Source organism: Artemia sp. Qi Xiang Cuo, chromosome 19 (genome assembly GCF_049724085.1).
Source record: "Artemia sp. Qi Xiang Cuo chromosome 19, ASM4972408v1, whole genome shotgun sequence".
Taxonomy (NCBI): domain Eukaryota; kingdom Metazoa; phylum Arthropoda; class Branchiopoda; order Anostraca; family Artemiidae; genus Artemia; species Artemia sp. Qi Xiang Cuo.
This window is the reverse complement of record NC_142812.1, coordinates 56,977,531-56,989,725: the sequence shown is the minus strand read 5'-3', so window position 1 is coordinate 56,989,725 and position 12,195 is coordinate 56,977,531. Positions and strand designations below refer to the sequence as shown.

Genomic DNA, 12,195 nt, shown 5'->3' with positions numbered 1-12,195 from the left:
AACTTTCGACTATGTTGAACAAAATTGATATCTCAAAATTTTGATTGGATGTCTTTGGGGAAACGGTGGGCGTGAAAGGAGGGTTAGTTGCCCTTTAATCAATTTCGACTACTAAAGGGGCACTAGCCCTTTCAATTTTCAATTGAATGAGGCCTTTTTAATGTTTTTACAACGTCGCTTTCTATAAAATGCTTACATGCTCCCAGGGCATAACTTACAACCCTTGCCCTGAGGGTTGTGGGGGGAGGGGATGGGTTGTCATCCTTAAAGACCTAATTTCAAAAACTTTCAATTACGTTGAACAAAATGGCTGTCTAAAAATGTTGATTGAATGTGTTTGGGGAAAAGGTGGGTGTGAGAGGGGGTTAGTTGCCCTCAAATCACTTTCGACTATTTAAAAGGGCACTAGCACTTTGAATTTTCAATCAAATGAGCCCTTTTTCAAATTTCTACGACAAAGATTTCAATAAAAACCTTATAAGCCCCCAGGGCATAACTTATAACCCTTGCCCTGAAGATTCTGGGGGAGTGTCCTACTCAATGGTATAATTTCCTGAACTTTAAACTGCGTGGAACAAAATGGGTATCTAAACATTTTGATTGGATATGTTTGGGGAAATGGTGGGTGTGTAAGGGGTGTTAGTTGCCTTCCAATCACTTTAGATTATTAAAAAGGGCACTAGCCATTTCAATTTCCAATCGAATGAGCCCTTTTTGAAGTTTCTACGAGAGGTGCTCTATAAAACCCTTATATGCCCCAGGGAATAACTTACAACCCTTGCCCTGTGGGCTGTGGGGGAGTGTCCTCCTCAAAAACATAATTTCTATCTGGAAATTCACAACACTGAACAAAATGGCTATCTAAAAATTTTGATTGGATGTGTTTGGGGAAAAGGTTGGTGAGAGAGGGGGGCTAGTTGCCCTCAAATCACTTTCGACTATTAAAAAGAGCACTAGCCCTTTGAATTTCGAATCGAATGAGCCCTTTTTTCAAGTTTATACGACAAAGATTTCAATAAAAACTCATATGCCCCCAGGGCATAACTTATAGCCCTTGCCCTGAAGACTGTGGGAGGAGTGTCCTACTCAAAGGTATAATTTCCTGAACTTTAACTGCTTGGAACAAAATGGCTATCTCAAAATTTTGATTGGATGTGTTTGGGGAAATGGTGGGCGTGGATGGGGTGTTAGTTGCCTTACAATTACTTTCGACTATTAAAAAGGGCACTAGCCATTTCCATTTCTAATCGAATGAGCCCGTTTTGAAGTTTTTACGACAACACGTTCTATAAAAACTTTATATGCCCCCAGGGCATAACTGACAACCCTTGTCTTGAGGTCTGTGAGGGGGTTGTCATCCACAAAGACCTAATTTATAGAACTTAAAACTACGTTGGTAAAATGGCTATCTCAAAATTTTGATTGGATGTGTTTGGGGAAAAGGTGGGCGTGAGAGGGGGGTTAGCTGCCCTCCAATCACTTTCGACTATTAAAAAGGGCACTAGCCCTTTGAATATCCAATAGAATGAGCCTTTTTTGAAGTTCTTACGACAACGCCTTCTATAAAAACCTTATATGCCCCCAGGGCATAACTACAGCCCTTTCCCTGAAGGCTGTGGGGAAGTTTCCTCCTCAAAAAATAATTTCTATCTGGGAATCAACTACGCTGAACAAAATGGCTATCTCAAAATTTTGTTTGGATGTGTTTGGGGGAATGCTGGGGGTGGGGGGCTAGGTGCCCTCTTATTACTTTCGACAATTAAAAAGGACACTAGCCCTTTGAATTTCCAATCGAATGAGCGCTTTTTGAAGTTTCTACGACAACGCCTTCTATAAAAAGCTTTTATGCCCACAGGGCATAACTTACAACCCTTGCCCTGAAGGCTGTTGGGGAGTGTCCTCCTCAAAAACATAATTTCTATCTGCAAATCAACTACGCTGAACAAAATGGCTATCTCAAAATTTTTGGATGTGTTTCGGGAAATGGTGGGCGTGGAAGGGGAGTTTAGTTCCCTTCTAATCACTTTCGACTATTAATAGGACACAAGCCACTCCAATTTCTAATTGAATGAGCCCTTTTCAAAGTTTCTACGACAACTTCTTCGATACGTAGTGCCCTGCTATAAAGGAAAAAAAAATAATAAATGATACATTGTGCCAACATCGTTCTTATGTGCCCTCAGGGCATAACTTAAAACTCTTGCCCCGAGGGTTGTGGGGGAGTGTCCTCATGAGAAAAATATTTTCTATCTTGAAATCAAGTACGCTGAACAAAATGGTTATCTCAAAATTCTTATTGGATGTGTTTGGGTAATGATGGGCGTGGGGGGGGAAGTTCCCCTCTAATCACTTTCGACTATTAAAAAGGGCACTAGCCACTCCAATTTCCAATCGAATGAGCCCTTTTCCAAGTTTCTACGACATCCTTCGATACGAAGTGCCCGGGTATGGAGAAAGAAGAAAAATAAATAATAGATTGTGCCCAAATCGTTCTTTACTTAGGCAGCGCTTTCGTGCTGCCTGTGCGCTGCCTATCACGCTGCCTATGACTCTACTCTTCGCATATTCTTATATAACAGCCATCCTTGTCATTAAACTTATTTCATATTTTTTAACAAACGTTTATTTGAAGCACCTCCCCCCCGTAAGGAAAAAAGAAAACCTCGTATATTTCTATATCAATTAGCTATCCCTCCAAATAGATAATTTCCTGATTTCCTGATTTTATTGATTTTATTGATTTCCTGAGGTTATTTCCTGATTTTATTGCAGCATTGTTTTCATCTAATTGAAAAAGAGAATTAATTCAGGATTCCTTTCCTACTCTAAATACATACTTACCAAAAAGTCATCAAATTAATTTCAGACATCTTCACAAACACTAATTTTAGTACTCCTCCCCCAATCACGAAAAAACTCGCACTAGTCTATTTCAACGAGGTGGATTCCTCCAAAGAGGTAGTTCATGGTAGCCTCCTGTTATTGCGTTATCCTCTTATCCTGTCATCTGCTATTGCGTTATCCTATTATTCTGTTATCCTCTTATTCCAACATAATTTCTAATTGAAAGGGACAATTTTTCTTTCGTTACTTACGTGTTATAGCGACCACACCAATGAAGTGAAGTTAGTTTAATCCTAATGAAGTATACGATAATATAATGAAATATAATACTTTAGTAACGAAATTATGGAAACCACAATAGGAAATTATGGAAAGCAGGCCGCCCAGAACACATTATATTAAATACCTAGCCTATCCGAATCTACATGTTAAATATTTAATTAAAATACACCTGCATAGTGCTTTACCTCATTGAGACTAAGGTAATTATCTCCAAATGCGGACAGAGAAACCGGTTTAACTCAGATCAAGGTTTAGAATATAGTCGCTATCCCACGCAAGTACCTTTCTTTCTATTCGGGTTTCTTTCCCTACATTCTGCACATTCTTACCTAACAGTCATCTTTGTCATTCAACAAATTTCAAACTAATCTTTCTGTATAAACCAAAATTGTATAAGGACGACTTTAAACCTTGCCCCTGGCCCGTCTGTGCTATTGTCATGCAACCGGTTGTATGCAAATTACTTACTATATGATGCCCTTCATTCATTAAATAATTACCCCATAGCGTCCTTATTTTTTAACCTGGTAACATGATATGTAAATAGAAGTATAGTTGTAAAGCTGTCAAAAATAAAAAAAAATTAAATCCGAAAAGCGGATGAAGATTTGCTAGATGTTTTCAAGAGAAATTACTTAAGGATTGTTCTGGGTACCCCGCTGACTGACCGTATTTCAAACAATAGGCTGTACGAAAAATGTGGTTCAATACCACTCTCTAGGGCTATAATGAAAGAAAGGTTGAAGTGGCTAGGGCACGTTGCGTGGATGAAGGATGACAGATTGCCGAAGATTGTTCTTTTCGGCCAACCGTCTAGGACTAAACGAAAAGCAGGTCGTCCTCGTCTGGGGTGGGAGGACGTCATAAAGAAAGATTTAAAGGAAGTGGGAACTTCGTGGGAGAGTGTAAAAAGTGGAGTTTTGAATAGATTGGGATGGAGGAGGAGCGTGCGTAGTTGTGCTGGCCTCAGCCGGCTTGGTGCTGCGGTGAGTTGTTGGCAGTAGTAGTAGTAAAAGAGAATTTTGGACAGGAGTTTTATTTTAAGCTGGGATTGCACATTAAATATCTGAGAATTTGGATTCAGATTCGATCTAATTGCCTTCCAATTTATGGTAAGGTTGTAAGGAAAATGAGGGAAGGTCCGGAGGCCGGGTGTAGTTGCTTGAGATGTAGGGAGAATGATTATGGGTTGGGCCATTTCCTCCTCTGGTGTAAGCAGTTTTCTCATTTTAGGGGATCAATTATGCAAGAAGGAGAAGATAGGCTGCTTCTTGGGTTAATGAGGTCTAGGTCTCCCCGTTATATTGTCGCAGTAGGAAACTTTGTATTGAAGGGAAGGATGTAAAATGGACTGTAATTTTCCTTTAGTATTTGTCTTTTTTTATTTGTCTTTTAGTATTTGTCTTATAGTATTTGGCTTTAAAAGGCTCTTAAATACAGATTATTATTATCATTAGCCTACTATGCATGCTACTGTAATGTTTAGCACATATTAAAATCAAGGACTCCAGAAGTCGTATTTTACCAAAAACCTATATTTTGCAACAAATAAGACAATGCAGACTTGAGGTTACGGGCAAAGTAGCCAGCGATGGGAACGCGTCCCCTTAATGTTTGATACAAACATGGGCACTCAGAAATTGTTCTTGGTGGGGGGGGGGGGGGGCATCTTGCACAGGAGCGGATGTAGAGCAACATTTTTGGGGGACAATGTGGCATGGGTGCAAATAAACAAATCTTGGGAGGGGAGTCAAGGCCGTATCCAATGGGGCTAGGGGCTTTGACCCCCCCCCCTCCCGAAATGTTTGTCTGACTCGTAAAAACGGAACAAAATGGACATAAGCAAATTTTGTAAGTGTTTTGTTAGTTTTTTGTGTGTAACCCCCCCCCCAAAAAAAAAAAGAAGAAGAAAACTATTATGGGTACTGGTACATTAGATGATCATTTCTAAAAAGTCAAGTTTGGTTAATGCTAATGAAATAAAATAAAATAAGAATAATATGTAACAGTTTAGAAACAAATTTGTGCTATATATTTGAACATTGGGGGGAGGGGCGGGGTTGGGTAAAGCATAGCATATATTATATACGTAATCTAACCGAGGTACCTCCCCCCCCCTAAATCCCAAAAACAACTGTTTAAATATCGTAAACGCAATGAAAACTACTCTGCATTCCATTTCTGAATAGCGGTCTCTTTGAAAATAACCGGTCTCCTGCGGGTTTCTTCTATCATTGCTTGACTGGTTTCCTTGCATAGTATATAAAAGTGACAATCTAATGCACTTGTATCATTTTTTTTTTAGTAAAACTTCCTCCGAAAAAAAATCCAGGGTGCGGCCTTGGGGGGGGGGAATGTGACAAGGGCGCCAGTAATTGACGAGATTGACAAACTTTATTTTTTTTCTAAAAAAAATTAAAAAAAAACAGTAAAAATCAAGGAGTGAATGCACCAGAAAATCTTCGGGGCCTGGGGTCTCCTTCTGGCCCCTGAATCCGCCAGTGAACCTGCACAATATTCCAAGGTTGAAGGGATAAACATTTGATTAAAGTACTTGATTTTTTGCACATATTAAAAGCAAGGACTTGTAAAGCGTTAATTTGCCAAAAGCCTGTATTTTGCAACAAATAAGAAGATGCAGACTTGTGGTCACGGACAAAGTAGTCAGCGATGGGAAAACGTCCCCTTAATGTTCCATACGAGCATGGGCACTCATAGAAATGGTTCTTTGTGGGGGAGGGCAACCTGTACAATATTTCCAAGATTGGAGGGACAAAGTTTGCAAATACTAAAAGCAAGGACTGCAGAAGTCTTATTTTGCCAAAAGCCTACATTTTGCAACAAATAAGACGATGCAGACTAGTGGTTACGGACAAAGTAGCCAGCGATGGTAACACGTCCCCTTAATGTTCCATACATTCATGGACACTCATAGAAATTGTTCTTGGTATAAGGGAAGTAACCAAAATAGTATTTCACGATTGGAGGGACAAAAGTTTGAAAAAATTACCTGATGTTTTGCACATATTAAAAGCAAGGATTTTAAAAGTCTTACTTTGCCAAAAACCTTTTTTTTTCCCACAATAAATACAATGCAGATTTGTGGTCATGGACGAAGTATTCAGCGAGGGGAACACTTCCCCTTAAAGTTCCATGCAAGGACTTTAAAAGCAAGGACTTTAAAATTCTTACTTTGCCAAAAACCTATATTTTGCAACAATAAAGACAATGCAGATTTGTGGTCACGGACAAAGTATTCAGCAATGGGAGCACTTCCCCTTAAAGTTCCATACAAGGACTTTAAAAGTCTTACTTTGCCAAAAACCTATATTTTGCAACAATAAAGACAATGCAGATTTATGGTCACGGACAAAGTATTCAGCGAGGGGAACAATTCTCCTTAAAGTTACATGCAAGGACTTTAAAAGTCTTACTTTGCCAAAAACCTCTATTTTGCAACAATAAAGACAATGCAGATTTGTGGTCACGGACAAAGTATTCAGCAATGGGAGCACTTCCCCTTAAATTTCCATACAAGGACTTTAAAAGTCTTACTTTGCCAAAAACCTATATTTTGCAACAATAAAGACAATGCAGATTTATGGTCACGGACAAAGTATTCAGCGAGAACACTTCTCCTTAAAGTTCCATACAAGGACTTCAAAAGCAAGGACTTTAAAATTCTTACTTTGCCAAAAACCTGTATTTTGCAACAATAAAGACAATGCAGATTTGTGGTCACGGACAAAGTATTCAGCGATCGGAACACTTCTCCTTAAGGTTCTATCTAAGCATGGACACTCATAAAAAATTTTCTTGTTTCGTAGGAGGGGGAAACCTGCACAATTTCCAAGGTTGGGTGGACAAAAGTTGAAGAAACTACTTAAAAAAGTGTTATGCATCATATTTTATACGAAATCACAATGTTTTATTTTGTATGGATTATTATTTTAGAGGGAGGAGAAAAGGGTCGATCAAAACATTTGTCACTCCCCCTCCAATTCTCCGAGAATCTGTAGGTGAACATAAGGCCTAATTGAACTACGAAATGTTGCGTATTGAATTATTGTTTATTGACAAATGCTACTTGAAGATACTTTTATACTGTTCAAATACTATTGAAAACCGACTAATAAATTTATGAAAATGAAACATGTTACAATTAAAATTAATAGTAGTTCAAGTAAAAAATAAGATTTATTAAAGATTTTCTCTGTATATATATGAATTTTTCCTTTTTAGAAAGTAAAGACACGAACTGTAAGTAAGGAGCGACTTGGCCCATTGGTATCAAAACTCTAAAAATCTGAATTTTGGCAACAACAGATGCACCAAAGGAATTGACTATTTACGCTGATTCCAAATATTTAAAATCCATTAAGTTTAATAGTACCCATTCAAAGCTGAGAGCCTGAGAAAATTTGCCAGATTTTTGAAAAGGGGGGAAACAACCCCAAAAAGTCAAGGAATCTTAATGAAAATGACACCATCAGATTCAAAGTTTTTGAGAATCGTTCTGAAAAGGTTTCAAGCTCCTATAAGCAAAAATTGGGTTTTTTTTTTGCCAGAAGAAAGATCAGGGATGCGTATAAATTTGCCCATTGTTTACGTATAGTATTTGTTATTGGGAAATATACAGACATTTTTTGGGAGATTTTGTACTTTTAATGGGTTTTCATGGGGATAATTTGACGTGGGGAGAGAAATTTCTGAGGGTGAACTTTCCAGGGGATATTTTACACTGGGGGGATTTGACAGAATTCTTATACGATATTTTTTTTTGTTACCTTCTCTTCGCCAACTCAATTTTGGATTTGGAGATGTTCCGGGGAAAATTGTCAGCGTGTTTCGATTTCTGGGAAAAAACTTCCATGGAAGGGGAGACTTGCGGCTTGTTCGGAAAAACGATTAGAACTTAGTGTTTTTTCAAATGAAAGTATGCTAAGGATAATTTTTCTGGCCGAATTGTCTTCAAAAATTTTTACGTATATGGGGGGGGGGTCCAGTAGGATGGAATTGTCCTGAATGAATTTTAAGGTTTTTTTTTTAGTGGGAGGAAGCTTGCACGGAAGAGTTTGCAGTGAAGGGAGGGAATTTTCCATAGAGGGTGACCCAGATTTACCGACATTGTTTGAGAAGCGATCAGAAATTGAATAAAAAAGAAAAAGTTTTTTCAAGATAAAGTAAGGAATAGTACTAAAACTCAAAACGAACAGAAATTGTTTCGTATATGAAGTGGTTGCCCAATTTGATAATTAAGAAAACCGATATGGCAAGAGCACGACAGCAAGGGCAATAAAGGCCTACGCTACACGATTGATGCCATATCCTGTTAACCCGACACAAAGAAACTTCTCAGACCCTAAGTCATTGGAGGTCATGTACCCAGGAGTTATTACCTCATCGGGTGGGTTGATTTGAAATAAAGTCATTAATCTCTCTCATCCTACACTTACAGAGGATTTCATCAAAAGTGACCCATTGAGGAAATCCCTTTCAATTGGTGGATATCCTGCGCTACTATCCCGCGCATAGAATAACTGAAGGATATCATAAAACGAGGAGTACTTTTCTAAGGATCTTAGTTATCATCAAGAAAGTGATCACTGTCTCTTGGATTGTAAAAATAATATAATCGGAGCGCGAGCAGGTAATTAAAACTAAACGGCATAACATTGTCAGCAAAGGAGTGGCAGCAAAACAGGAACTGCTTTTTAAAGCAGTTCCTGTTTTAAAAGGCCTGTTTTAAACAGAGCCAAGTGAACAATGAAGCACGTAGAACATGCGTACCTACTACTACTACTAACTTGCTGTGGCACCAAACCGTGTAAAAACAAGCACACCCACTCGTTCTAAACCTCATTTCATTCACAGCTTCATTCTTTTGTATCTCCAACAAAGTCCTAATTTTCTTCAGATACTTTTTTCTTATCACCTCCCACCCAATTTGGAGAAGACTTGTTTTTCTTTTGGCTCCAGACGGGTCGACAAAAGTACAGTTTTCGGTTATAATCATCTGTAAATAGACATACTACTACTATTACCACTACTGCCACTGCTACTAACGAATCACTTCAGCACCAAATCACCTGAGGCCAACACAGCTACGCATGCTCCTCCTCCATCCTAATATATTTAAAATTTCCCTCTTTAAACTCTCATTAAAAGTTCCGATGGTACTTGTTAATTATTCAGAACACACTCAAATTATTGATCTGAATGTAAGATCTGAGAAAACCAGTTTCAAAGCCACAAAGACAAGTAACGGGTGACAGAAGGCATTGAACTTATATAATTTGGGCTATATATTTGCACATTAGGGGAAGAGGGGTAATGTATAGCGGGTCTGCATGCAAAATGTGTTAGCTAAAATCATTCTGCATATTATGAAGTAAGAATTGTTTTCTAACTTCATGCTGTCAAAATACTTTACCCCACTCCCCTAATGTGCAAATATATAGCACAAATTATAAAACACCAATGCATTCTTTCACCCAAGTATGAAACTGGTATGAAACCAGTTTTACAAATCTACAGATCAAAATTCTTGAGTGTGTTCTGAATAACTAACAATTGCTGTTCCAATGTCCATTTAATCCTCCCTTACGACCTCCTTCCACCCGATTCAGGAACGACCTGCTTTTCCTTTGGCCCTAGATAGTTGGCCGAAAAGGACGCCATTTAGCAATCTGTCATAATTCATCTGCAGAATGTGTCCTTGCCATCTCAGCCTTTCTCTCATTATAGCCGTAGAAAGAGGAATAGAATCTAACATTTAACATCAGTCTGCGAATTCACCATCATCAGTGAAATTAAAAATCGTGTATTTTAAGCAGCTTACAGGCTAATTTAAGTTTCGTTATTTCAAGTTTAACTTTCGAAATACAGAGAAGACTAACATTAAGGTTTATGTCTCTCTTAAACATACGATTTTGCGGCAAGCCCACTGGTGCAACTCGCACCAAAAGAGCAAGATTTGGACTCAAAAGTTTCAGATATATCCGTTCTTAACAAGATGATGCTACTTAGAATTCTTCTTAGAGAATGATCTAAATTTGACTTGCAAAATAAGATAATTCTCTTTTTTTCAATATTTTCCCACCAAGTTTCCATGTATTAGCAAATTTCAATAAGTAGATGGATAAAGTAAGTCTCTACTATTGAATGAATGAAAAATAGTCCCTTTGCGCTAAAAATTAGAACTATAGAACTGCAGAAAATCATCATATCATAAACATTAACAGGGAAATTTCCGTCACAAAAGCTGGAAGATTTAAGGAAGATATAAATACATACCAAAAGATATTAAGTAAAATCGAAAGCGTATATTCTTCAATTGCGAATTGTAAATAAATCGCAAACAGACATATGAGGGAGAAAAGCAGAAAGAGAGAAAGAGACAAAGAAAGAGTGCGGATTTGAGGGAAAGAAAAAGAATGGCAGAAGGCGGGAGAAGAATGCCCAGAATGAAATTTATAACTTTGGTTTTCGGGTTGATACTCTATAATTTCTACCCTATTTTAGATTAAATAGCTTAATAGTTCCATAGATTACAGTTTAACGTTCTCATGCAATTAGGTGTATCAAGAAAAATTATACTGAACTGTAAACAACAGATCTATAGAATTATTAGCTGGCTGTTAGATAATAATTAGGGACAGATATGCATGCAGGAATTGATTGCAGATGGAAGGGGGGGGAGTTAATGTAAGGTGAGTCACAATTCACTAGATCCCCCTTCCCTCGAATAGATGGTTCTGGAAAACATAGATAAACCGAGAAAAACAAGAAGAAATGAATACTCTTGCGGGGAATTTGGCCAACGGGTCACTCCGCACTTTCCTAGTTAATGTGATGTTATACTTAGCGCAATGTTAGTTGCCTAGATTACTCTTCAAGTACTAAGAAAAGTGCTAGAATGAATCAGAATGTGGACATTTTAAACACAGATAAACAAAGTACAAAGAAACAACTGCTGCAGTGAAATGGATGCGACTTTCAATGAGCAATAATAGTACAAGCTCCAGGGTGAATCAAACAGTTCGAGGTAAAGAATTGTAAGTAAAGAACGACTCGGACAAATAGCAACCGAAACTCTTTGTAGATAATTAATACATCAGAAGAATTGGTATTGTTTCCAAATATATTAAGCTCTTTAAGCTTAATGTTCCTAATCAAAAGCTACAAGCCAGAGAAAATTTGCCTGCTTTTTAAAAAAGGGGGAACACCCCAAAAAAGTCATACAATCGTAATTACAATCGCACCATCAGATTCAATATATAGATACTGCACCATCAGATACCTTAGTTTAAAGGTTTTCAGCCTCTATATACAAAAATGTGGAATTTTGTATTTTTTGCCAGAAGAAAGATCGCGGATGCGTGTTTTTTTCCCAAGGACTATCTTATCAAACAGTGGGTTCTAGAAGATTGGTAGAGGGGTAATTTCAAACTTCTAGTTATAAGTTTCCCTTTTCAAGTGCCCCTAAAAAAATAAAGTTTGACTTTTTGTCTCAATTCTTTAAGAACGACTCCTGAAACACAAAGGCCGTTGAATTGGAGTAAGAAGCTTCATTAAAGTGCTAAAATACTGTAGCATAAGGAGCGAAGGATTGGGGATAGGGGGCAGCCTCCTCATATACGGATTAATTTGTGTTAGTTTTAAGTTTTTATGTTGCGCCTGATTTTTAATTGAAAGAACTTGCTTTTTTATGTACCGATCAGTAAAGGAGCAGAATCTGCTCAAAGGCTTTAATGACAACCTTTGACGGTTTGTTAACTTCTCAACAATTTTCTATTACCTTACTTATTTTTGGACCTTACAGAGAAACTTAATGATACTCGGTATACCTAATTGATTTTATGAGAATTGGAATATAAATCCGAAAAATTGATAGATAATTATACTTTTTCTTCCTGTTTAGTCAGTTCTTTCTGGTTTTTGGGATTTGTCATTTCGTTTTTTTTTATAAAAGTCAAATAGTTTGAGAGTAAAAATTGTGCCTAACTGCCAAAAGGACAAATTCAGACAAAAACATTTGAAATACTAAGACCAGTCTATCAAGCAAAA

At 37.6% G+C, this 12,195-nt stretch overlaps 1 protein-coding gene across 1 annotated transcript in view; it reads left to right on the top strand.

Annotated features, from left to right (window-relative positions):
• The first annotated feature begins 8,733 nt into the window (after positions 1 to 8,733).
• The window catches only part of LOC148941038 (uncharacterized), a 62,672-nt gene continuing 59,210 nt past the window's right edge, over positions 8,734 to 12,195 (top strand). The window contains exon 1 of the mRNA XM_089105386.1: positions 8,734 to 8,776. The gene's annotated coding sequence lies outside the window, so the exon portion shown is untranslated. The remainder of the gene's footprint in view (positions 8,777 to 12,195) is intronic.